At 38.3% G+C, this 27,418-nt stretch overlaps 1 pseudogene; it reads right to left on the bottom strand.

The window, feature by feature from the left end:
- Positions 1-3,490: 3,490 nt before the first annotated feature.
- Positions 3,491-12,691, bottom strand: LOC139470448 (fibrinogen-like protein 1; annotated as a pseudogene).
- Between the last annotated feature and the right edge of the window lie 14,727 nt (positions 12,692-27,418).

Here is a 27,418-nt window from a genome sequence, read left to right as displayed (position 1 = left end):
CACCACCATCAACCCAACAGTCCCATCACCTACACCACCGTCACCCCAACAGTCCCATCACCTACACCACCGTCACCCCAACAGTCCCATCACCTACGTCACCATCAATCTAACGATCCCATGGGCTGCACCACCACCAACCAAACATTTCCATCACCTACACAACCATTAACCCAATGGTACAATCACATACACCACCATCACTCCACTATTCTCATCACATAAACCACCTTTAACCCCACAGTATCATCGCCGACTACACCATCAAACCAACAGTCTCATCACATTAACCACCTTTAACCCAACAGTCCCATCACCTACACCACCATCAAACCAACAGTCTCATCACGTAAACCACCATTTACCCTGCAGTCCCATCACCTACACCACCGTCACCCCAACAGTTCCATCACCTACACAACCATCAACCCAACAGTCCCATCACCTACGCCACCATCAATCTAACAATCCCATGAGCTTCACCACCACCAACCAAATATTTCTATCACCTACACCACCATTAACCCAATGGTACAATCACATACACCACCATCACACCAACAGTCTCATCACATAAACCACCATTTACCCTGCAACCCATCCCCTACACCACCTTTAACTCAACAGTCCCATCACCGACACCACCATTAACCAACAGTCTCATCTTATAAACCACTATTAACCCTGCAGTCCCATCACCTACACCACCTATAACCCAACAGTCCCACCGTCGACACCACCATCAACCACAAATCAGTCTCAAGTAAGGGACGTAACTGATTTGCCGCTGAATGTAGAACAGCTCGCTCTAAAGCAAGGCGATTATTGCGTGCGTATCATGCGACTAACAGCGAACTGATCAGGGAACATAACATGTTAGCGTGATCCATGTATATATATATTTGTAAACAGAAAAAGACGTAATGAGTTTTTTAAGAATGCACCTTGTTTCTCTATATACTTGTTGGTTGCCTTGTTCAATGCAATATTGTTATCAGGCATTTATCCAGAAGTGTGGACATCGGAAGTTATTCTTCCTATACACAAGAAAGGACGTGTTGATAACCTGGCTAAGTATAGGCCTATAACTCTACTTAAAAAAGATCATTGCAAAGGTAATTTGCTGTATTGAATTGATGGGCTGAAGGTGAAAACGTTTTAGTATCTTAACAAACTGGATTTAGGAAAGGTTTCCAGACTGTGGATAATATTTGTTACACTTGATACTATTATCTCAAAGTATTTGTTTCTTCATAAGGGTAGATAAGAGTATTGATTGGAAACTTTTGTTCCACATTTTAGAAAGGGTCTGTTTCATAAAATATTGTTTGGAAATGTGAAAGGTAAAACATTTTGATTAATGAACACTGGATAAGAAAGTGAAGTCTTGTGTTTCATTACAAGATGGCAACATAGTTTTTTTAATGTAAATTTGATGCAAAGATGCCAGCTGTCGCCGTTCTTAATTTCTTTCTTTATAAATGATTTAGTTTGTCTTTCGATAATCAGAGGTGCATTGATATCAATTTTATTGAATTATTTATCTTACTGCTTTTACACATGATATTTTACCTTTAGAGGTTTACAAAGCAGCGGTGATAAGCTAACTACTTATCGTGGCAAATGTCATTTAAAAGTCAACTCGGATAAGATGAAAGTAATTTTATTTGGAAAAGGCAGTAGATTGAAGAATAATGAACAGTTCATGCTGAAAGGACATTTCATTGATATACACTAATGTCCAAAAGAAACGACACCAGGTGTTTGAAAGGATATGGAAGAAAACAAAAATCATATAGAAATTCATACTGGAATATATCATCAGAGCAATCTTTTAACGTGTACAAAACTTCATTTTAATCAAACTTTAACATGCAGACGGTCATGCCCATGAAGCCATCAATGAAGTCAACAATGAAAGTCACAGTCACAACACATGACGATGCAACTGTGTAAACTGTCAGAATACTCATCATATTGTCACGTTAATATCGTGTATGTCCACCTTGATTACCATGGTCACTATCAGATACGTCACAACCTGTTGTGGCACACAAAGTTTAGCTGGTTTTGACAGAACTGCATTAGATCGGAGAACCAAGTATGTACTGTTTTCGCGTTTGTTGCTGAGAACTTTGTATTTCTAAAGATATCAGGGAATTGAGTTTGAAACAGAGCACCACAGACATCAACTAAAATCGTTGGGTGTGTAAGGTCAGTTTCGTCTATACTTCTTTCAGGGCAAAACATTCCAGTCTTGTACTTGGCATTACTATTATACATATTGAAGTTATAATATGGTGCCTTATGTATTTTATATATATGTTACACTCAGGGAATAACAAATGGTCAGTCTATTCAACTGCTGCATGCTATTGATAACTCAGCCGGGCAACATGAATGTAATAATAAGTTAGTATTAGATCAAGAACGTCGTACTAAATCTGATGGCTATTATAGCATATGCGCTGTCAATTATGAAATTTTAAAACATTTGGGTGCTAGTATCACAATAAATGAGTCAAATGGAATGCTGATATTAAACAGCGGGGAAAAACATATAAAACTTGTGGGAACTTAGCAAATACACTTGGATTTATAAGAAGAGAATTGACACCCGTTACAACAGTGTACAGGGTTGAATTACCTGATATATTTGCCTATCAAGAGATGTGCATCCATCTCAATCAGATTAGTGCAACGGATAATAATCAACCCAAAAGTCATTTAACTCTTCTAAGGGCTATTCCAGTCAAAGAGGAAAAATACAAAAGTCGTAGAACAGAATCTTTCTTAGGATTACGGTATAAGAAGTAAAGGCGGGGGTTTATTACAAAGCTCAAAGTTTCTGTATAAGTTATAAAACATCAGCCTGTACATATGTTTTAGTATGTAATTATGTTATTTAGTCTTTATTCATAATGTATTGTAGGCTACAGGCCCATTATACATACATTTATGCTCCATCTCTACTCTATATGTACCATTCTATTGGCTCATAGGCCAATATGGTGATGCTAACCTCCGAATGTTATACGTCTCTAATTTATTGTCATGGGCCAAACCAGCCTGACTGATTTTTTTTGCTCGAGTATTACAGCCTGTTTTCCATGGTATTTGCAGCATGGAGATCCAATGCAGCATAAGGCTGTCCTTATTGACATTCGATGGTGGGTGAGGAAAATGGGTGCTGAATCTTTGTTTCCTTTCTACCCTTGTTCAAAGGACGACATATTGAATCCGACAATACCTTGTCTTAAGAGAGTACATCCATCTGACGGTTGTCCCCATCTATTGCTTATCGAAGTTTAAGACAAAGTACCAATCAAACTGAATCCATTTGCAATCTCCACTCCAGAACCAGAATCAGAAATTGTTCATTTAACAAAGAAAGGAAGAAAGATAAAAGCAGCAAAAAGAGCAGCGGCAAAGCTACATAAGAGGTCCTCTTAGAGGTCAATAAATCCATCTCGACTTGACACTAATAGGATTAATACAAAGTCTTCCTCACGTCCGCATGACATATCTCCCCTGGAAACACCACCATGAATACACAACACTTTATACTACGGAATTGCAATGAGATCGCGGGCGTCTTCAGAGACTTTTAGTGAAATACAACTATTAATTCAAGATTTTAAACCGTCGGCTTTTTATCTCCAAGAAACTTACCTATAAAACACAGATCGGTCAGTACAGCTCTTACCATTATTTTTCCCCTACCTGTGATAAAGCTATAGGAGGTTTTTCTATCCATGTGAGGCGGGGGATAATCCATAGCACTGTTTCACTTAACACTCCTCTTCAAACTGTTGCTGTCCATGTTATTTTTAACATATTGTTTACACAATGTTGACTGTATCTTCCACCTTCCTCAACTATCCGGCAAGGAGGTCTGCGAGACTTTGTATGATCAGCTGCCAAAGCCCTGTATAATCCTTGGCGATTTAAAGTTTCTTCTGTTGTTTAACGCCACACTCAGCAATATTCCAGCATTATTACGGCGGTCTGTAAATAGTACCCAAGCAGGATTTGCGTCATCCACTGGCGGTTGTGCCCAATACTAGCTAATATTAGAAAGTGCTCATCAATGAATTTGCTTTAAATAGTGGTTGTTGATACTCTGACTGGTTGATCGATGATAGACCCGTGAAGATCCGTGGTAGAATATGTCTTGAGCAACCCATTCTTACCGTTAAAAGCGACTATGCCGGTCAGACTCAGGCTGCGGTTGGTCAGGCTCGCTGACTGTGTTGATGTATGTCATTGTATTCAAATTGCGTGGATCGATGCTCATGATGTCAATCACCGGATTGTCTCGTCCAGACTCCAATATTTACAGACCTTCGTCATATAGCTGGAATATTGCTGAGTGTGGCATTACACTACAAACAAACAAACAAACAAACAAACAAGCAAACAAAACATAAACTTTTTTTAACATTAATTACAAATTCGAGTTTATTACATGTATCACTTTGCGGCTGGTCAATGTCCAGAAGACTGCTAATCTTAGGCGTCGATTTCAAATTATCAAACAATGGAGACAGGAGCTTCGTGAAGGGACCACCAGTGACAATTATTTGTATTTTCGTGAACATTACTTGTTGCAGAATATCATTGTCATCCGGCCATTGCGGTGGTATAGAACCTCTTGTGGAGATTTGTATATGGGCAGTCAGTCCCGTACCAGCACCCTGCCCCATCACAGACAGCGCATCCTGAGGGGTCAGGGCGGTCCCACGTAGCGAACTTCTGACCTTTGATTCCCTTGCTTGCTGCTCCATACTCAAAACCATTCCCTACGGCTCTGGTGGGGTGTTTAACACCGTGATTAAAAGTCAGTTTGTATCCACTAGCTTCATCGTCTATCCTGATCCCTTTGTAGTAAAACTGTCCAGCAAGTCCATTGTCATCCTTCACGTATATATCAAGGTTGCAGTTGCCCTGGTGTGAGATGTAGTGAAGAGCTTCAAGTCCCAACCATCTGCTGCACGATGTGCTCCAACCAGTCCTGTATTCAGCCCACGTCTTGTTGTAGTCGTTGCATGTCGACGGCCGTTTCTCTACTGAAGTGTAGCCTCCGTGGGCCAGAAAACATTCGACCTCGTACTCTCGGGGAGCATCAAGAGGGCGGATCCTGATGACTCAGTTGGTCGTTACTGCACGTGCACGCATTCCACCCTCAAAGGCCTCTGTACAGTCAGAAAAAAGGTCTAAGTGCATCATTGATGTTTCCAACTCAAGTATTTGCTGAACTGGTAAAACATTTAAGCAAGAAGTAGGCGTCCCCATTGGAACCACCAGTGTCCTTGCCGCTTTGTCTCTTTATACATATGAATCCGAATTTGCAAAGTCAAAAGAAAGTATTTTGGCCAAGAAGTTGAACTTAAGCATCAGGCATATCGATGATCTCATGTCGTTTAATAGCAATCGATCAGCCAAATCCGTTCGACTGATTTACCCACCTGAGCTAGAAATAAAGAAGACCCCTTTGCAGAGTCTTGTAGGTCTGTGCAGAGTGACAAAAAAACTCTCCACAAAACTGTACGAGACGTACGATTTCAAATTTCCAATAGTCAATTAATCCTTTGTGTCGAGGAATAAGTCAGCAACTCAAGCCTTTGGTGTTTACATTTCACAGCCTTAAAGGTACAAATAAGCATGCCCTTTCTTCAAATATTTCAGAAAGCGTCATACGACTCTTGCTGAAAAGTTGTTTGAGCAAGGTTACATTATTCAAGGCCTGAGTAAAGTTTTATGGTAGATATGTGGAGGATATAAAATTCCTAATTTTGCTGACTTATTAGTGACAAAATAAGTGTCCGATGCAATTACCTAATTTGATTATGTTTTCAGGAATTATTTGACTTGCCTTTGTATGTATTTATGACGGGTGCCACCGGTGGGGTAGGATACGCTCACCGTTTGCGAACACCCGGTATTAGCGCATTTTGATTCTGATTCATGAAAACATGCTCATGATACAGTCGGAATCGAACAATTAACGCTTTCGTCAGAGATTGCTTTTGGCTATGGAAAGGGTTTGGTCGCTAATTCAGTATATTCCAGAATACGGTGATCCACCGTGATCTGTCAGTAGTCGAATCGAAGCCCGATAACCAGTGACCAAAAGCACAACGATCTAAGCCATCGGGAAACGATGAAGCGCAATCAGCAATGATTATCACTGAAATTGACCACATCTTACAAAGGCTACTTGGTGACCAATTCTATACCCACAGGTATTTGATAAAGATGTGTAAGCGGATGAAGGGGTGTCAGAGACAATATCACTTTTGGAGAGAACCACCGCAACAAGTTTCCAGACATCTAGCATTTATCACATTATGGTTCGTGTTATCCATGCAAAAAACCAATCCGATAAACTTGGTTTCAAATATGCAATAGGATAATTTAGCAGTATCTACTTATTGTAAGCCCTGTATATTGCGGATCCGATAACCAAAAGGATTTTCAAATTGTAGACAGAGGTTTCAGGATGTATAAGGGCTTTTGTAAACCAACATGGCTGCAGACTTCACTTGACATATTATTTATATGGTGATGTATTCGTGTCTTTGTATTCCTACGCGTAACATGAATGAACATATGTGTTAAACTTCCATTACTATGAGATTGACATTATATATGCTGAAGAGAATATTACCCTTGTGTGTTTCCGTATTTTATAAACCTCCAATGACCTCATCCTATTGTTCTCCAATCGGGTTAAAACTCATACACGAGAATGCTATGTCCAAGGGATCTAATTGTCACAGGTATATGTGTTATACATAAAGTAACATAATTATTAATGTCCACAGCTAGAGATGTGTTTTGCATTCGACCACAATGTTCATATGGAAATGTAAGGAATGATGTTAAATCAAACGACAAATGTCTTCTTATTTTTCAGTGGATCAAACCTACAACTTTCGTATCTGTAGCTTTGTTAGTTAACCACGAGGCTTCAGAGGCGCTGCTATATCACAATGCTTTCAAGAATCTCTTTGTCAAGTACATGCACGCCAACAAGTGACATTTTATGCCCTTTTTATAAGGTTCATTTAAAGTGTATTTAAAAACATAGCTGTTTTTCAGATGGGGTTTATTAATTCCTCCCTCAGATAAAACACTTCCTCTTGGATTTTGTGACATTACAACCATCATTCTTGGTTTGAAAATGACGATAACTACCTTCCTCTGAAACATGAAAATAATTACCCATCTCAATAATATAACACCAATAAGGCACCTGGAAAACGTAATGATAATTACCAACTACTCTCATATGAAGTCAACTACCCACTTCTATAAAATGATGATCATTATCCACCTCTATAACACAACGATAATGACCTACTTCTATAACGTGAAGATAGTTACCTACCTTCATAACGTGAAGGTAGATACAACTGTCTATAACATGATAATAATTACTCACCTCTACACACCCAGACACTGCAGGGAGATTAAACCACGCGTGGCTGCGCTTCTTATGGTTTATTCTCCCTGCAGTGTTTTATTGTGCGATAAACAACCACAACGAGTCGTTTATTTCTTATACGCGATATCAGCATGCACACACAGCCTCTTTAAGGATGTTGATAAATTGTACAAGCTTAAAAAACAGTTATCTTAATTTTAATAATGATGACTCCCTGAATAGAATCCGACCTCACGTCGAAGGTCATATCTCTGGATGCGATCTTTTGGCCATTGCGGTTATCTGCGTAGCCCAGCTACATATATGGGGAACATCTCACTAGACACTACCCTCTCAAAAATATATGACGTCATCAAGTTGCAAGCACTTATTCGAATCTCCATATTCGGCATCTTGATAAAACAATGTTTTATCATGAAATCGTTCTTTATTGCTCTTTGCGATTGATCGCGTAGCTATCTTATATAGCACGATAATGCTTACTCGCCTCTTTAACATGAGTGAGTGAGTGAGGTGTGTTTTATGCCACTGTTAACATTATTCGCGGTTTTATCATAGCGTGTCAGCTTAATGTGGGAAATACCGCAGTGATGCAGGTCTCAGACGTTTACCACTTCGATGAAACCCACAAGCAAGTTATGGTGCTGACAAACCTAGAAACCTAATCTGGGCGAACCGGGATTCGAACCCACAATCATAGGTTTCTGGCGTGCCCAATGGACGCAACTCTGCACAGCCAATAGCGGCGCCTTAGACGACTGGGCCACCTGTGCATTCCTCTATAACATAACGACACTTACCCACTTCTACAACATGATGAGAATTACCCACCTCTACAGCTTAAAGATAATTACTCACCCCTATAACGCAAAGATAATTACCCGTGTCTTTCATATGATGATAATTACCCACTATTATAACAACCAAATCTGTATGACATGTGATAATTATCCTCCTCTATAACATGATATACTCACTCGCTCACCTTATAAAAAGAGGAAACTTACCCACTTGCGATCGGTGCCACAGGTTGGGCAGGATACGCTCACCTTTCGCAAACACCTGGTATCATCACTATTTGAAAGTGAATTCCTAAACACATGTTCATGATATTATCGGAATCGTAAAATCGACTCTGTCTTTGGCAGCGATTTCTTATGTTAATGTAAAGGAGTTTGTCACTTTTATTCCATACCATGATGATAAGTACCCAGATATATAACATGAAGATAATTACCTGGATCTATAACGTTAAGATAATAACTCACCTCTGTATCGTCTTTCACAGTAGATACCTGTGAAGTCATCATGACAGTCACATCTTGACAGCAGGTCATTGAATGTTCCCCCGTGCTGGCAGAAATTTACCTGAAATGAAATCAATCTTGAATGTTAAAGCCACGAAGTTGTGCGGGTGACATAGGAACGTCCGACCATCCGTCCGCTTCTCAAAGATGAAATGTTATCTCAAAACCTTTTTAAGTCAGAGAAATGAGCTTTACCCCCCTGATGTTACTGGTCATGATCTCAAATATCTTCGACAACTGATATACATTAATTTTGCTCCGTGCGTTGCAAGTTTCCTCAGAAACTACTGAAGTTACGTGAATATAAGTTTGCATGCTTATCAAAGAGATACCTATGGAGACGAAGTTTTGTTTTGCCAGAGAAGGGGCATTTCGTGTGTATTAATTTCACATATAATCATTTTTTTGCTGATGAAATAAAGCCGCCCAAGTGCCTATCTTTTCTTAAGTCTTCATTGGACTCTCATTTTATAGTTTATATTCAGTATATGGACGAACAAAATTCTAATGTGCCCCACGGCGGGGAATAGTGACATCAGTGTTTTCTTGTTTGATATGTCACTTATGCCAAGTTCTTTCATGAAACAATTTATGTAGTGATATTATAATGGTTATGTTAATTGAGGTCTTGTCAGTGGAAATATCTACACCTTTTCAGGTAGGGCAGCCAGACTTGCTGCCTGTTACAGAATTGGTTTATTCCCATTCTCTTTCCTCATTTTTAGTTCGTTTTTTTCATTCTACCAATGATAGAATCCAGCACTAACATAAATATTAAACGTCAACGTCAGAAATACCCAAACACGATACCAATTGGTGTAAAAGGCAAATCTAGCGGTGGAAATTATATGAATGGGTCATTGAACACCACCAGGTATCCAAAGGCTAGGTATGTCCTGCCCTACAGGTAGAAACCCGCCATTCACACAATTTATATAAAAACTGTTGCCTGAAGCCTTCAAAGAAACCAGACAATCAAGTGATTGCCAGACATTCTGGACAATGACACGATAGCGCATTTACTTTTTTGTTGAAACTAAAAATGATATGTCAATTTTGAATTATATCTGTTTGAACAAGTGCACTGATTCTGTTGCTTACAAGTAAAGAAAATCGATTACGAATTAAGACATGTTCGTTTTGCAAAACAGTGGGGCAGTCGTCTTGGTCTCCTTTTGGTGACATTTGCATTGGTTCCATAATTGTATAATTGACGATTCGAATTCGACAAAATGTCTTTCAAGCCCTTTTCACAGTCTATTGTTATTGTATGTACTGACAAATTGTCCACTAAGACCCGAGTCTACATCGCCTTGTGGTTTGTGTTTTCTCTTTCTACAAGTACAATAAATGCAATCTTCAGCAGGATGGCAGATTCAGCAAAGATTTCACATGTTGAATTCTGGTGTCCCCCGCCGTGATATTGCTGGAATATTACTTAAACAATACTCACTCACTCACTCACTCACTCACTCACTCACTCACTCACTCACTCACTCACTTGTTGAAAAACTATTTAACAGTGAACATGGCATCTTCCCAATATACTGTTGACTTGATAAGCATTCAGTAAATCTTTCGGCCTGCATAATGAACCCCAATGGGTCTTGGCGACTTGCTGTCCCACCCTAACATGACTTATGATATAGGAACTGAAATTGGGTATAGCATGGCATACGTGTTTGTCTCATTATGTCATATGTTTATGTTCTCGCAAAACTATAATTATTGACACACCGTTGGTGACAACAAGTATTAGTGATCCGTTGTATGTGGCATTCTCGCTTTGCAATATCAATATCATGAAACAATAAGTTTAGGGAGGCAGTACCTCTGAGTAATCGAGTTCAGTTAGCAAGGATGCTCGCAGTCGGGGTACGACGCGATCAACGCAACCAACCATGCCATTACCAACCTGACCACCCGATATCTCTTATGACAGTATTGACTGATGGGGACCAATTCTAACCCAGAATCCCCACGGGGGCGACTGTCTTTACCCCTCACCTCACCTTTTCAGTCATAGTTTGAGATTCAAATATTTAAAGGCCGTGGATGAGTAGGTCAAATATTGCTGCTGCGACGTGAAATAACTTTCACTTATGCACTCTCACTTTCACTTGCATTTTCACATCGTTTTCACTTATGTTTACAGCCCTAACTAACTGGAAACTAAATAAGCACCGCTAACAATATAAACGGTGTTCTTATTCAAATTTGTCATCAGTTGTTGATGGTATTTTAGGCATTTATGAAGATGATGTCAATGGCGCAAGTATATATTTTACCATGGAATATGAAAATACAGGAGGAATGGCACTTAACTTGTTCCCAGGTGTACTCTCATTGCTCCACTTCTACTTTTTTGCGTCTGTTTTGTACATTTAATCACCTTCCCAAGAGTTTCGCTTAAATCTTACTTGGCGACCTCCTTCATTTTCATGTCACTTTATCCAGTGTGACATTAACATCTTTGGTGGTAATACCATGCATCAAAATAGTAATAGATATATTTGGTATGTGACAACTGATATGTTGTTTTGAGTACACATAAGTAGTATAGACAATGACAGTTCTGAACCACTCCCACTGGAGCCAGATTTATATACCTATACTGCTACTACAGAGGGGAAAAAAAATTATGCTTAAACGATAATGCAATTCAATGATCGTCATGATTCATATTAAAAGAAACATCAATATTAATTAATAATGGATTAAATTTACTATAGCCCACGAGGATATTGGAAAGGAATAGGAGCAATACAAAACTTAGCCACTGTGGCTAAGGTATCTAAAGATGTGGCCAAGGATTGGCTAAAGAAACAAGCGATGTGGCAAAAATACTTACCAGCAATGCGTTACATACCGAGGAAGAAGTTTGTTATTTTTAGAACGAATGAAGTTCATCAGACTGACCTCTTGTTTCTTCCCCATCATCAGGTAAGACGCAAAACGTATAAATACGCTTTAACTGTAGTGGATGTGGCTAGTCGGTGAGGCTGAGCCATTAACCTCAAAAGATTCAACAGAAGTAGCTAATGCACTGAGCCGCATATATAAACGCGGACCACTGAAATGGCCTAAGTTATTTCAAGTAGATCCTGGTCACGAGTTTATGGGATCAGTAACTAAACTATTAACAAAGCACGATGTCGAAATCAGGCACAAAAAAAAAAAAAAAAGATGCCTTACGTAGTCAAGCTATCGTTGAAAAATTTAACCGGACATGAGCCGAACGTTTGTTTGGATATCAGTATGGGATTGAAATGAAATTGGATCAATTAAGATCGATTATCAGCTGTTGTATCAGCACTAAATAATGAAGTAACGAGATTAATAGGGAAGAAACCATCTGATGCGATGAAAATGAAATCTGTAACTTCCAAGCTTCAGAACCGAGGAGAAGCAAAGAACCAAAACTTCTGGATAGAGTAAGATATTTATACCAGCCCGGTGAACTTGAAGAAGGCCAACGTCATGCAACTGATCCGATTTGATCTCTTAAGATATATAACATTAGTTGGTTGGTTATGAAAGAAGGCGAGCCTATTCTTTATTATCTGAAAAGATGGAACAGGCAGAGCATTTGTACCAGAAAAGTTGCTCATAGTTCCCAGCGATACGGTATTAAGTATCCTAAGTAACCATAAGCATAGGTAGTTACACCATCATTATCAATCCATCTCTTTGTTTCTGAGGCGGATAATGATGTCTTGTTCATTCTTAATCAATATCTCCCGTGATTGTCACTTCTTAAAGAGTTCATCTCGTGTTTGAATGTTCTACCATTGAATGATGCTTCTTTATACTGTTCGTGTTTGATATGCTTTTTTACCACATACTTCTTAACACCCTTTGCGTTTCTTATCTCCCCATCATCGGACTTCTTTCTAGAATACATCTTAGGGGTCCCAGCACATTCATCCTTCATCTTACCTAACACCTTTTTATTTACCATGCTGTGGACCGCCTCCGTGGTCTAGTTGTATTGAATTGAATGATGTTTATTCTCTTAAATCACGGCAGTGATACAGAGATGTAATTGGATACAGGCATTAGATACAATAGTAGAAAACATGTCAGTGGAACATTTCCATACATGATCTTATATAACTTGCCAGTATTAATAGAATTGGCTTATAAGTAATGGAAATCAAATGAGAGAATTTGACGGCAGAAGGATACATACAGTAGTATTGAGGCAAAAACTTGTTTCGAATTTCTGAGAGTTTTAGACATTCTAATAAAAAGTGCATTTCACCACATATCAAATGTTTACACAATGTACATTTTCTTTCCTCTCTCACAATATTATACCATCTTCCTGTTTCAATGGGTAATCTATGATTTGCTGATCTAAAACGAGCAAGAGAGATGCGTAAGGTGATTGGAAGTTCTAGTAAATAAGGTTCTAGGGATGGTAACTCTTTAAACATGTTATAATAGTAACCTTTAAATGAATTCTCCTTTGATTCTCACCATCTTTGCAGAAAATTATCAATGAGATCATGTTTCACATTTTGTTTCAACCATACGGCACTAATAAAGGTTTGAGACAACCAAATGTAATTAAAGCCTATATTTTGAAGAATGCATTTTACGTCTTTTAATAGTGGGAAATGGTAATCTGGATTTGCAATGGACATTTGAAACCTAAGTTTACATACTATACTAGAAAGGCTAGTTTGTGATGATGTTAGCTTTCACAATTATGAAATCATTCTTATCTTGATGAAAATGCTGAGAGGATACTTCCCTAGTTCACCATATACCATGTAATCGGGTGTTGACTGTTCGATCCCCGGCCTCGTCATATCAAAAGACGTTAAAAGATGGTACTTGTTGTTACCCTGTCTGGCGCTCGGCATTAAGGGCTAAAACAAGGACTGGTCGGTTCGGAGTCAGTATACTGTGTCTGAGTGGGGTATTCATGTAAAACTGTGGCATGGTATCTCAGTGCGCTAGCACTATAAATCGGCATCAGTCCAGACTAGTGCAAGCAGCCACACAAACACAAACACGTACATTCACGTCGCTATATAAGTGCAATAATCTTGGACGGGACGTTAAACCTCATTTCACCTCACCTCACCTCACCACGCTTTGGCGTAATTGCTCGTATTGTACATTTTTTCTGCCATATCTTTATACACATCCTCGGTTTGTATTTCCATTAACAAAGAATCTGTGTCAGTATATAACACCTTGCACCTTTCGCCGTATTGCTTCTCAAGTTCGTTGTAATAAAAGTCATACATTTAGTGTTTTGACAAGTCAAGAATACTCATATCAATGTACACCGGTCTGTTGAATTTTATATTACACTGCATTTGCCGCTAAGTCGTTATCAAATATCTTGCTTCTGTTAAAAGCAGGACAGGCTATAAGTTTCCTGAGTCTTTCTTCCTCATTAGATCTGATTAGTTTAACATCAAGACGCTTCCTTAGATTTTCCATAGTTTTACCAAATACTGAGTTATTCATGAGCTTATGTAGGTTCTTTTCGAAATCGCTAGTAGCCATCTTTCTTAAATCTGTGTTCAGCCTTATATAGGGCTCCATCCAAGGGCTGTGATCAAACTTTAGAACTCTGTGTATTTTCTTTATTTTCATACCTAACGATAGATATAACCGGAGATTTCTGTAGTGAACTATATATTTTGTCTTATCCATCAAATTTGGTATGAGTTTTTATACGTTAACTAACCTAGTATTACCCATCAAGGAGTGTTGATATTCCGACATCCAATCTTTCCATGAAACTTTCAGGAGCTAGCAGATAACTGTTATGGTCTTTGTGCAACTCTTTTGGATATTCCAAGTCAACTTCTAGAATGTACCCTTTATTCGAATCGGAATCTGTGGAGATCGATATCACATTGATATCATTCAAATCAAAAAACCCCGTCGGTAAAGTTTGACTCCTAGCCCATCCGTTGGCTTCGAGATATAAGATGTGCGTATCGGGTTTACTCAGATCATATCTTTCCACTAATCTATTATTAGCCTTAGAATACCTTTTCACTGTCATCGATATACCACCTATTAATCCTTTCTCAACAAACAAGTGCATATCGTAATCGGTGAGTAGTTTTAGTTCCACACCAGTCTTCTTCAACAATGCATCCCATGACAGTCCGGGACTGGAATAGTACCATGCTGGATCCAAGCTGTATTGTTTTAAACATGTCTTTATTAATATCTCGAATATATCGCTGAGTAACAGTACGTCTGTTTTAAAGTACAGATCGTGATAATCACCTAAATTCTGACAACCTAATTCATCGCACACCGTCAGAGCATGTTCATAATTAGCATCAGTTATTTTAGGTTCTGTTAAGTTACTATAGAATGATTCAAGGGGTGGTAATTTAGTTTCGTCAAATCCAGACCAATCATCCATATATTTGTAAGGATATACGCCTTTTCGAAGCAACAAGTGCTGTGTTATCTAATCTCTATATTGATTTGTTATTGCAAAGTCATCGGGATTGTTCACATTAGCTAAATTGTCCAGGGAAGATAACAGAAACTGTATGGAGTCTATGAATCTAAGTCCCATCCTTTTCCATATAATGTAAGGTTTAAGTCAACGAGAATGATATGTATTTTTCCATATCATAAGGAATGCACGTTAAGCCGCCGTTGATCTTTGAGATGAGAATCATATCCTCTAATGGGGGATGGGTATTGTTTGAGAATTCATTTTTAGTTTCAAGTTACACTCGTTGTGCGGCTCTCCGATAATTACCCGTGATGTGGCAATGACCTCTTACAGAATCCCCATTCAGTGGTAATTATGAACATGACAAATCGTTGACTTCTTATAGGCCCTCCAATCATCCCTCGTCATACACATGGGTTTCTTACTCGATAAATTTTCTCTGATTATTCTCTCTTCATTTTGTGGATATTCTAGGAACTTTCCCGCTGCATCGGGAACTCTGTAAATCATGGGCGGGTTTGTTTTACCATCATACCTTACAACTATATATCCAAACCCACAAGGAATATGTTCTTGGGTTTTGTACGTAAAACTACATTCAGTATTTTTTAGGTAATTCCTATCAGTTTGATAAGTGCTTTGAAGTCAGTGTAAATTACGTACGGTACTGGCATTTGATTCAAATAATGCTCAAATTTTAATATATTTTTTCCCTCTTTAGGCATATCGATCCTGATAGCAGTCTGTCTAACACCTCTGCAGTCTTCTTTATGCGCTTCTAATAGATCTTGTCTGCTGAACCCATGCAGGCATCTTTCGCAGAAATATTTCTTTCCATCATGTTTTGTTTGATCACATAATAGCCTGCTTAAACTCTTTATCCATGTATAATTATATTTACCATCTATTTCGATCAGAAATGAATTGATTCTGGGAATATGTTCTGGAGCGGAGCTTATCCTGTGTACAACAATTCCTGTAGGAGAATGTCCGGAAATTTTATAGCTAAATCATTTTGCTTTTCCACCTTATCAATTTGTGAAATTGATGTAGGTTCGTCTATACTATCAAGGTTGAGTCCATTGTTCGGGGGATAGCTCGAAAGCCTATCCGGATGTTTGTCTGCGGGGAACAATGCAAATCCTATCATCATTCTGAAACAGTCATCGCCTTTATTTTTTACATTAATTATGGCTTTTTTTCTTCTTATAATACGAGGGTAAATCTATATAAGATCCACCTTGTTTTACCAAAGCCTTAAACTTTATGACAAAAACCATTTTGATTTAATGGTATATGCAAAATGAGTTAAATCTCTAAATGGTTGTTTTACATTATCTTAATACGTATTCTCCCCAACCTATTCCTCTCATTGATGTAATCTCTCTTCCTAGCGTAAATAATCTTGTTCCTGACCCTATCAGCGCCGTGTTTCTTACATAAACAATAATGATCTTTGATCTCTATCCCACATACAGAGCATGTATAATCTATATTTCCCTATCTGTTGTAATAAGCACGAATACTGCAATATATACTGACGCATCGTCTGTTGCATTGAATTGGTTTACCCATGAGTGTAAATCTACACAGATTCATGGTTATACACCTATCCTATCATTTGTCTAAATGCAAATATGTACACACCAGTCAACCCCAAAACTATAAACACTATCTCTCGGTCTTTATGAGCTTCCGACGGTGTATAAAACTGACTTATTGTTTGCCTTGTCTTTCTGTAAACAAGGAAGTATTAGTGCATGGCAGATTCAACATCCTTAAATGTTTGAATTGAATGTCCTTGTTTATACAGTTTATACAGTTTTCAGCTCCTCTCCTTTCATACTAGAAAATTAAAAAAATACTCCCCGAAAATGCTAGAGCATAAACAATAGCTCCCCCGACCATCATCGCAATTGATGCCATGATGTTTTTGAACGGTGTTCAATAATACTAAATACAAAATATTTAAATGTTTAATTACTTCATTATGTCTTCGGGGATGACCCCTTGTTTGATTAGCATATCTTTTGTAGTCATTGCTAGACCTACATCTAGCACCATCATACAGATATCATAACCATTAAAATCTAGCTTCGGTGATGTGGCTTTAGTAATCATTTTAGCTATACGGGCATAGCCAAAGGCCAAGCCAGTGACCACTGCTGAATGATACGTTGCATTTACCAACATTTTACCACCTGTAACTGGAGTAGTCATACTTTTATAACATTACATGAGGGCTTCGATGAATGGGTCTTTCTCAAGAGATTCGCATAAATCGCCTAGCTGAACCTATTGTTTTAGTCATGGTAGCTCCCAGTCTAGACTCGTAACGCACGTACAGTTTCTTAATTTCTTCGTCTGTCATGTTATCAATTTTTTCAGTGGTATAATTTTCCCCATAATACTGGGAACATTTTCCACCAGCTACCAAAGACGCGAGTCTTTCTCTATGTTTATCTAAAGATTTATCTACCACTAGCTCTTCTTTGAGCAGTTGTTCGATAAGTTCATCTCATTCCATAATTTAAGATAGGAGATATTTAAGTCTAACATAATAAAATATTGCATATCCAATACAGCCCGAAATAATAAACTGTTGCGAGAGAATGAGGATTTCAAACCACATTATTACATATTATCGCATTTTTGCTATATTTTTGCCAAATTTTGCTAAATTTGGCTATAATTTTGCTATATTTGGCTCAGCAGTTGCTATATTTTTGCTAACTTTTGCTATATTGCTAAGCAATAGCATAAGCAGATGGTTGATCGGTTTTTAATACATTATCGCAAACAGTTTTCTGACTTTATCTCGTTCGACCTTGGTAGAAATAATATTTTAGCGTAGACATTCCTCAAATCAATTTCGGTCTTTCCAATTAAACAGGGCAACCCATTTGGTCTGGTCTCTGAGATCTTTCAGAACAGAGCTGTATTTTTGAGTAAGTACCCAAACGCTATGTTCCATATGCCAAATATGAAAGCATATCTTTCTTTTTGGTAAGTTCTTTACTCGCACTGCAGTTGTTTATTATAAAAAGGGTTGATTCTCCTTTGTATTTTTGGTGACATACTCGTTAACAGTCTTGTAAACAATCGCACCAATCAACTTTGTACACGCCGGGATCATTCATTACCAAATTTCTTGATAGGTATTTTTTATTAACGTTTATAGTCGGCCACAGAATAATAATATGGTTGAAAACATCCCGATAATTACTTTGTAAACATAGAATAAAAGCTGTTTTTCCACAACCCGTTTTTCCCACAGATGTAGCACAGTCGGTTCTTTAGGTAAAAGATTATTAATGCATTGCTTGCACGAATCTTCCATTCTGTATATTAAGTTGCGCGTCCATAATCACGTACAAATATATGTTTAATTTACCAGCCGTTTCGGCGAGCTTTATTATCTGTATAGTAACACCCTGACTAGCATTTTCTATTCTCTGCCCACTGCTGTGTATTTGGTCATCGTCTGTGGTTGGCATGTCGAGCCATACTGCATACTTCGTGGTAAGGAATTCAGCCAGCGATACATCCCTGAGAGCAACATCTTTCACGACCGCAACTTCTGGGCTTAGTTTTATAGAAGGGAGTTTTTTAATCTCATCCCACTGTTGATATGCTCACATACCTTGACTATGTAGTTGATTAGGCACACCCTTGATAGTTAATTCTACTTTTGTAATCTTGGGATTGTGGAACTTCTCGGTATCTCTTGCAAATGTTTCAGAAGGGTCCTCGAACAACACTAAAATACCATTCAACGATCTAGCGGGGATGTTTAGATAAATATTCCACGTCGTATCGCTTTTGTTCCTGGTTATCTTTTGGTATCGAAGCACGCGATCGTACAAAATGGCTAAAATTCTTGTATACTGGTTACGAATATGTCTGCCTAATTCAGGATCTGTTATCATATCATACTCCAGTGAGATACCATCTACGGATGCTTGATAAAAGGAATATAGAATCGGTTACCTAATGCATCATAAACAGCAAAATCTTCTACGATGGTAAGATCACCACTATCAGTCTCAATGTGTTCTGATTACAAATACCTTGGTACTGTAAGTTTTGCCATTGTTTAGCCGTGCTCAAACCTCATTACCGCTAATTTTAATCGCGAATTTCTGAACGAGTTCTCTGTTATTGTTGGTAGAAGTCAAACTAATTGTAAATGCTAGTCAGGGAGTTCCTGGAACTAACACATCGTGAGCGTTGATATTAGGAAAGCGAACTGGAAGTGTTTGATTCTTATCAATGGTACTCGGGTTATTGTTATAGTTACAGAAACCTTGGCTACCATTGATGATCCCCTGTTACAGGTATCACCATCCTTGAAGCTCAGTATTACGGATTTATGAGGTCTTGACAAGGCAATGCAAACAATGTGGGGAGAACTCATCAATGATATAGCCAAGCTATCCGAACTTGACTAGCATATAGCTTATGAGAAAACAAAATTTGAACAGGCGGGCAATGAATTCGGTCGACGATGCATTTTGGCAAGATTGCATAACTTAAAAGACAAAAGATTGGCCCGCCTCAAAGCTGCTTCAAATAATAGAGAGGCACTTTGGGCACAAATCAGTCAAATTCGAGAAACTATCGATCAAGTCCTCAACAAAGATACTACATTTGCCGATAAAAGAGAACAGGGGATAACCATTGCCAGTATTGTAACTGCATTGGGATTTATTACATCGACTTTGACTCTCGCATTAAATGGTGGTGGTGGACCACCCACACCACCCACACCACCCACGTCAAATGGTGTAATAGAGTAGATAAAAAAAGCATTTAAAAGCATTAGGAGAAGCACTGGAAAAAGCTCTCTGGGAAAGCCACATCTGCACTTCCCAGGATAATAGGGAGTATTGTTCCCTGGCTCTTGAATTTATGAGCTAAGACCGCAACTTGGCTTAGTCAAAACTTGTGGGCACTGATCGTAGCAAATGCCGGGCTGTTGTACTGATCCGTTAAAGGCTATTTATCCAAATTATGAGCAAACAAGCCGCCACTCCACCTACTATAAGCGCTGTTTTTTCATCGATATGTTGTTGATTTTTAGCTGCAATATGTGGCGGCACTTGTGGTTGTGCGTCAGTAGATGACTGTTTCGGTGGTTTTACTATTCCTGTTTCACCTGTGTTTGTTTGCCTTATTAATTCGGTATTAATATATGAAGTTATACACTACTGCCTAGAAGTTCATTCCCCTTACATGCATGGGCTACGCGTTACGCAACCAGTGTGCATCGGGTTGGTCACTCGTGTGGAACCCGTCCGTCACGCGTGTGCAACGCGTGACACACTCATTAGAGGGGGAACAAACTTTTGACCAAAGTAGGACCCGTGTTAAGCTGAACCTGGAGGTGGTAACAAGGAGAGAAAATTTTGTCATCCTCACGAAAAATGATAATACACATGTATTTGCTAATGTCTCCTTTCGTTATGTGATTTTGTGGGAATAACATGAATACTGTTGTGATGAAATAGATCTGTCTTGTTTTATACGACCATTGCTTGTAAATGCGATGGTCCTGGAAAATGTTATTGCCATTGAAATGCTTTTATTGTGATTTGACATTAACCGTCTGTAGTACGACTTTCAGTGATAATATGTATGAGGTTTGGCGGCGCATTGTTTTTATTGGACCCTAATTACTTTATGATGACCTGGGACTCTTTATCTCAGCTCCATAGCCGTGAGGCTGGAAAAGAGCAGCATGTAATTAATGAGGGTGGGTTATATCATTGAGGATACACTTGAGGGAGAGAATACTAATTACCGTACTACAGGGAGAGACCTGTAGACGTAAGCGCGGGGTTGTGTTTTAGCTGGCCGTTCGATAATGGCCGCCAGCTTTCATCTAAAATAAATAATAAGATACAGCAGTGTTATTTTCAAGGGTCTGTTGAATAAACTCCCAGGGCTACTGTCAATGTATCTTCTACTTGATCCTTGATACATCATTTTGGCATTCACAATATATAGTATTTCAGTGTACAAAGGAGCACTGATCTAAAGCAATTCCGCGGGAGTAGTTGTTGCCTGTGCATTACTGTATTTTCCCAGTGAGTACCGGGATGATATAGCAGAAATCTAGACTTGTTCGCGACCTGTGCTCGCCATTCGTAAGCGCATTTTTATTGATAGTAGAAGGACGTATGGTCACATTGATCAACAAAAATGAAATACAGTTTTGGAAATGTAGGTTTATTTGTGGGGAGCATCGGTAATGGTGATGAAGTTTTGATAAGTCACTTGCTTGGTAATTGTGCGATCTTCGTGTACACTATTTTGACTTGCAACACAAAGTAAATATTTCATCTGAACATTGCTTATTTTACCGTGTGTATATGTTTACACTCAAAATGTAAACAGATTTCACTAAGGAAATTAATTAAACGCCTTAATATTCAGTTATTTTACAAATTAACTGTAAAATATGTCCATCTTTATTAATAAGATAACGAATTCCAAATATTTGTTTATGTTTGATATCATCACCAAGCACAGTTCTGTATTGTTTGGCTTCTTTTCTTAGCATAATTAATATATTGTGATGTGTTTAAGCTCTTTTGATCGTCTTCATCATTTTTAGACAGTCGGTTAAATAAATGGACAGATTATTCAGTCAATTTGTAAAATGACTGAAATATTTAGATATTTAATAAATTGCTTGAGTGAATCATATTTTACACATTGACTGTAACATATACACGCTTACAAAAGAAAATACTTGTGAAAACAACGTCTATCGCGCATCGAAAATTTTCCCAACCAAACGGAAAGGAACAAGAATGATTCTGTTCAAAGCTGCAGCGAATGAATGAAAACAAAAAGCAAATATCATTATTACAACCTACCAAAGTTATAATGTATCCGGGAATATCAACATAAAGGAACAATAACCATTCCGTATGCAGCCGTACAAAAATACCTATTTGATGTCAAATGTCTCTGTGAGAATCAAATACTTTGATAATAATTATTTGGAAACAATATTTGGAATATATACGAAATATATTAAAATATTTAAATATATCGTTTTTAAACGTTTTTTAAATGTATCGGATATTATAACCCGTGTTCGTTTCTTAACTGATCCCTTAGTTTGTTTCAATTGTTTCACATAGGTGCCAAGTCAGCTGAGAAAGCCTACGTGACAACTATTTTTATAATGTCCACGGTTCTTAAAAACATCCATTGAGTTAGATAACAATGAACAACCAGTCAGTGTATTATCGTGAGTGAGTGAGTGAGTTAACATTTAACGTCACATCGGCAGTATTTCAGCCATATCGTGACGAGCAGAGTATTATCGGTTACCCTTTGAACAAAGTATGTTGTTTTTACATCTGTACTTCACGCCATGATATGAGTGTATTCCCTAGGTTTAGTAAACCTACCTTCACATGTAAACACTTACTTTTGACATATCCACTGTGCAAGATAACAGTAATTAATCAATCAACGTATTTCCTGTTGATCCTTTGATGTCTGGGGATGATCCGTTGATTTACAAAAAAAAGTAAAGCAACTGATCATACATCTCTTGCTGGGCTTCCACGTGCATATCACATTACTCACATTCCACCTCACTTCAAACTGGTTTTAGATTGAATAATTAGCCCAGGTACAAGAAAGACCAAATTGGAACCTTTATCGGGTAATCTGAGTGGTGCTACAACTAAGTATACATGTTATAAATTCATTAACTGAGCAGCAAGTGAATTACGACAAATACACAAGTGTAGGGTTATACCAGAAAATGTGGATGACAACAAGGGAGTAGTAATTGTATCATCCACGCAATCCGAAATCCGCAAATGCTTTCACTCAGGGATACTTTTTAATTATTAAACTGTAACCATCAGGGGTATTTCAAAATAACGACATCCGATGAGCTTTCGCCGTTATTTGTCTGTTTGTTTAGGCTGAAGAAATCAATTACCCTGCGCTCTTTGTCGAAATCTGCATAGATCCTGCCGAGAAAACCTAACTATATATATGATAAACGTAGGTATCATACATACACACTATCGCAACTTGTGTTGTGCAGCTATGATTGGATTTTAAAGAAAGAACAGGTGAATCTGAGTGCCAGAGTATTCTCCCTTAGGCGTGTCAGGACGCTTCGGTGAAGTATCAATAAAGGGGGAAGTCAGTTTTCTTTATATTCTCATTTTACCCTCACCTGTATTATCTCTTTACCATCACCTTCATTCTCACTTTACCATCACCTGTATTCTCACTTTACCCTCACCTGTATTATCACTTTACCTTCACCTGTATTCTCACTTTACCTTCACCTGTGTTCTCACTTTACCTTCACCTGTGTTCTCACTTTAACTTACCTGTATTATCTCTTTAACTTCACCTGTATAAAATGTGGCAATATGTTGGCTCAAAGTACTTTATATGTTCGTGGTAATTACATTTTTAGTTACCTTGTTTAGGTTCAGTTTAGTGGTTCATTTAATTTGTCTCAAAGTACTGCCCATACTCTGTCTGATTTGGACGTTGAAAGTATGCTTTCTCAAAGGTCAATATTGATACTCTTGTGAAGCATTGGACAGCGACATGACGACGGCCTGTACATTATAGAGTCTGGACCAGACAAGCCAGTGATTGATATTATGAGCAACGATTTACACAGTCAGGTACACTGACACGCAACCAACCAAGATTAAATCCAACCCAGACTCACTACATGTCTACATACAGAATACTGAAATGGGTTTATTTCCATTCCTTCAAACCAGCAGCCAGTCCATTGATCAAGCTGTGTCAACATTAGAAAACAACAATGTTTTGTAGACGACACCAAAACGTACATCCTGTTGAAATGTCTTTTGGATTGTTATATCATCATTACCGTTTTGTAGAAATGATTTACCTTTTCGACGGCAGACACACACATGTTGAAAACATCATTGGTATTATTCGTGCATACACCCAGGTGAGTATACATCCAAATCTTGACACATGGATGGTGTGTTCTAGCGAGTGTTTTATGATCATAATACAATAACATGAAAAAACATTTATCCCAGGAGAGAGCACAACATGACATGGGACATGATAGTGTGCACTCACGACTACAACATGGACTCTGTCATTATTATCAATGCCTGTCCAAACTCCTTTGGAAACAGGTGCTTGAATTTCAATATATTTTTCAGGTATGTGATCTTGGAAAATATGTATAATTGGAATCAATAAGAGCGTAAAGTTACGTTTGTATAATTCCTCATACCCAACGTTTCTGAAACCTAGTAAGGTGCTAGGGGCACGGGTGGCCCAGTCGTCTAAGGCGCCGCGATTCGCTGTGCAGAGTTGCGTCACTTGAGCACGCCAGAAACCTATGATTGTGGGTTCGAATCCCGGTTCTCCCCGATTATGTTTCTAGGTTGTCAGCACCACACCCGTGCACGTGGGAGTCGCCGAAGGGGTAATCGTCTGAGACCTGCATCACTTCGGGCTCTCCCCCAACATTAAACTGACAGGCCGCGATATAACTGGAATAAAAAACCCTCACTCACTCACCATGTAAGGGGCTAAACTATCAGATCACAATCATATGACATGGTGGTGTTGCCATTCACGTGTGTATAGATTTCGTGATTGTAGGCCCCTTCTTTGATAGGTCTGCTGGCGGTCGGGTAGCCTAGGGGATAAAGCGTTCTCTCGTCACGCCGAAGACCTGGGTTCGATTCACGACATGGGTACAGTGTGTGAATCCCATTTCTAGTGTCCCCGAGGCCCCACCGTGATATTGCTTGAATATTGCTAAAAACGGCGTAAAACCGTAGGTCAGCTTGATGTTAGACAGATTCTTCATGATTTTTCATGATCAAACGTCTCCTAAGAAGAAAAAGAAGAAGAAAGATTTCTGGTAGATAGAAGACTGATAAACTTTGTAACAGATGGTTGCACATGGAACATTACATTTTCTCTACTACTTTTATAAAAGGACAAATTAACAAAAGTAAATGGTATTCATTTTCTATTTCATAGCGGTTACATTTCGTACATAAAATAAACTAAACGATGACTATGTGGTTGTATTAAATCGAGTTTACTGTACATTCAGATTAGGGCTTAAACAGCGGAATTTACATAAAGCTCTAAGAAGATTTCCTTCACATACTGAAGTAAACAGATATTTTTCTGGTTCAAGTAATGCTTCTTAGATGAATAAACATCAAGGAAAGAAGAATTGGTGATTGTATAATGCCAGTTTTTGGGTTCTATATCTTTCCCTCGTTGTTTGAATATAACCTTGAATCGTTTCATGTCGCAAACCTGAGACAACCATACATATGAAAACCCAGTTTAAAACAATAATTGTGTTATGTAAGAAACCCAGTTATTTTGATCATTTTCGTCAAATGCTTTTAACAGATATAAAACTGGTGAGAAGTTAGCAGCTGAAGTTGCTTGATGGCAGATCGATCACTATGTTTATAAAGTGTTTTTAACATCTTCCGATATGGCTTTGTTTCCTCGTAATAGATTTTATAATAACAGAGAAGTATGAGTCAACAGAGACTGTGTCTGTTTGACATTACCGGCCTTGAGTAGGATGGGATAGGTCAGGTCGTCTCGTACTGGATCTGTCACGTGTTATTTCGATATTTCACAGCACACACAAGCAGTCTGACACAACAAACGGCAAAGTTCTCTCTCTTTCTCTCTTTCTCTCCCTCTCTCTCTCTCTCTCTCCATGCATACATACACATACACTCTCTCTCCCTCTCTCTCTCTCTCTCACACACACACACACCTACCTACCTATATACATACATACATATATACCTACCTACCTACCTACCTACATACATACATACATACATACATACATACATACATACATACATACATACATACATACATACATACATACAAAACTTACATACATACATATTCCCCCAGCCGATAGACATTCGTAAAACCGTTTTGTATCACGGTATCTATGGGTAATGTTTATGTTTGTTTAGAACATATAATGTGTTTCAAATTGATCAGGATCCAATACAAATACTATAATCGACCTTACTCTCGTCGGGATTGCACCTACTTCAAAACATGAAAATGACTTCTTATGATATTCAGACGACCATTCAATAGTTCTAAGTATAACTCACACGATCCATAAATGTACACAATGTGCCACTATCTCCACATCCGTTTCAGATTAACTGCTATAGATTGTTAGGAAGGTACTGATTTAACCCTAATCGTACGAACACGAATAGCCCTCAACCAGAAGAGCTAGTACTTCGATGCACTTCAGATTTCACGATATCCGTACGGTACACTCCCAAAGGCATCTCGTAATGATTCGGAGAAATATTTAGCTTGTGCCGGAAACATCTCAGCGGCTAAAACTTGAGTTTCTAAAATGTATATATTTGAAAGACGGTTAGACATTTAAACAAACACTTGGGTGTTCAGGGATATACTTCTGTTACATTCGACTTTAGGATAGCCTGACTTTTATATGATGTCGGTAATGACGAGATGATAAGGTGGGATAAATCTATAACATGAAACGGCTTTTTCATACTTTCATCATTCAATCATATAGCAAAATTATTTTATCTATATTTCCACCGGATTGTTCAGACCAACAGTGCAATTCTCTTTCTGTTGGTAGGTTTTTGTGAAACAGAATACTTGGAATAACCTCTTGCATTTCAGTATACATGTCTTGCCATACCGAATATTACACGCAATCCGGTTACTCGGCTTATCAATCATCATATCAGCATCTCATTTAGCGAGATTGGTGGTGCATGCAGTGGAAAACCCTATCACCGAAGTAGTAGTTGGTGGGTGTTTAGGTAATAGACCTTCTGCTCGGTGACATCACCATGCGGCATCGTCGTAGGACAACTGATGAGCCTGGGCATATTGTATACAGTAACATTCGACCAGAACTAAATGTATATATGCTATATGAATGCTTTAATAAAGCCCTAGCATGATCTAGAAGCTTATGCGTCTTACTGCTTCATGACAAGGTTTGGCGTTTTCATGAAATGTATTAGTGTCGTACACTGTAGGTCGACTAAACAATCGTTATGTCTGTTATCAGTTGCACTCGAGTGGACAAATTGTCTCATTTCAGATACATATTGATTTCGTGGAAAAAACACCTCCACTTCTCATTTCCAGTAACGGGTAATT

Source organism: Haliotis cracherodii, unplaced genomic scaffold, assembly GCF_022045235.1.
Source record: "Haliotis cracherodii isolate W230 unplaced genomic scaffold, xgHalCrac1.p SCAF_20, whole genome shotgun sequence".
Classification (NCBI taxonomy): domain Eukaryota; kingdom Metazoa; phylum Mollusca; class Gastropoda; order Lepetellida; family Haliotidae; genus Haliotis; species Haliotis cracherodii.
The sequence above is the reverse complement of the archived record's forward strand: the minus strand, read 5'-3'. Positions and strand labels throughout refer to the sequence as shown.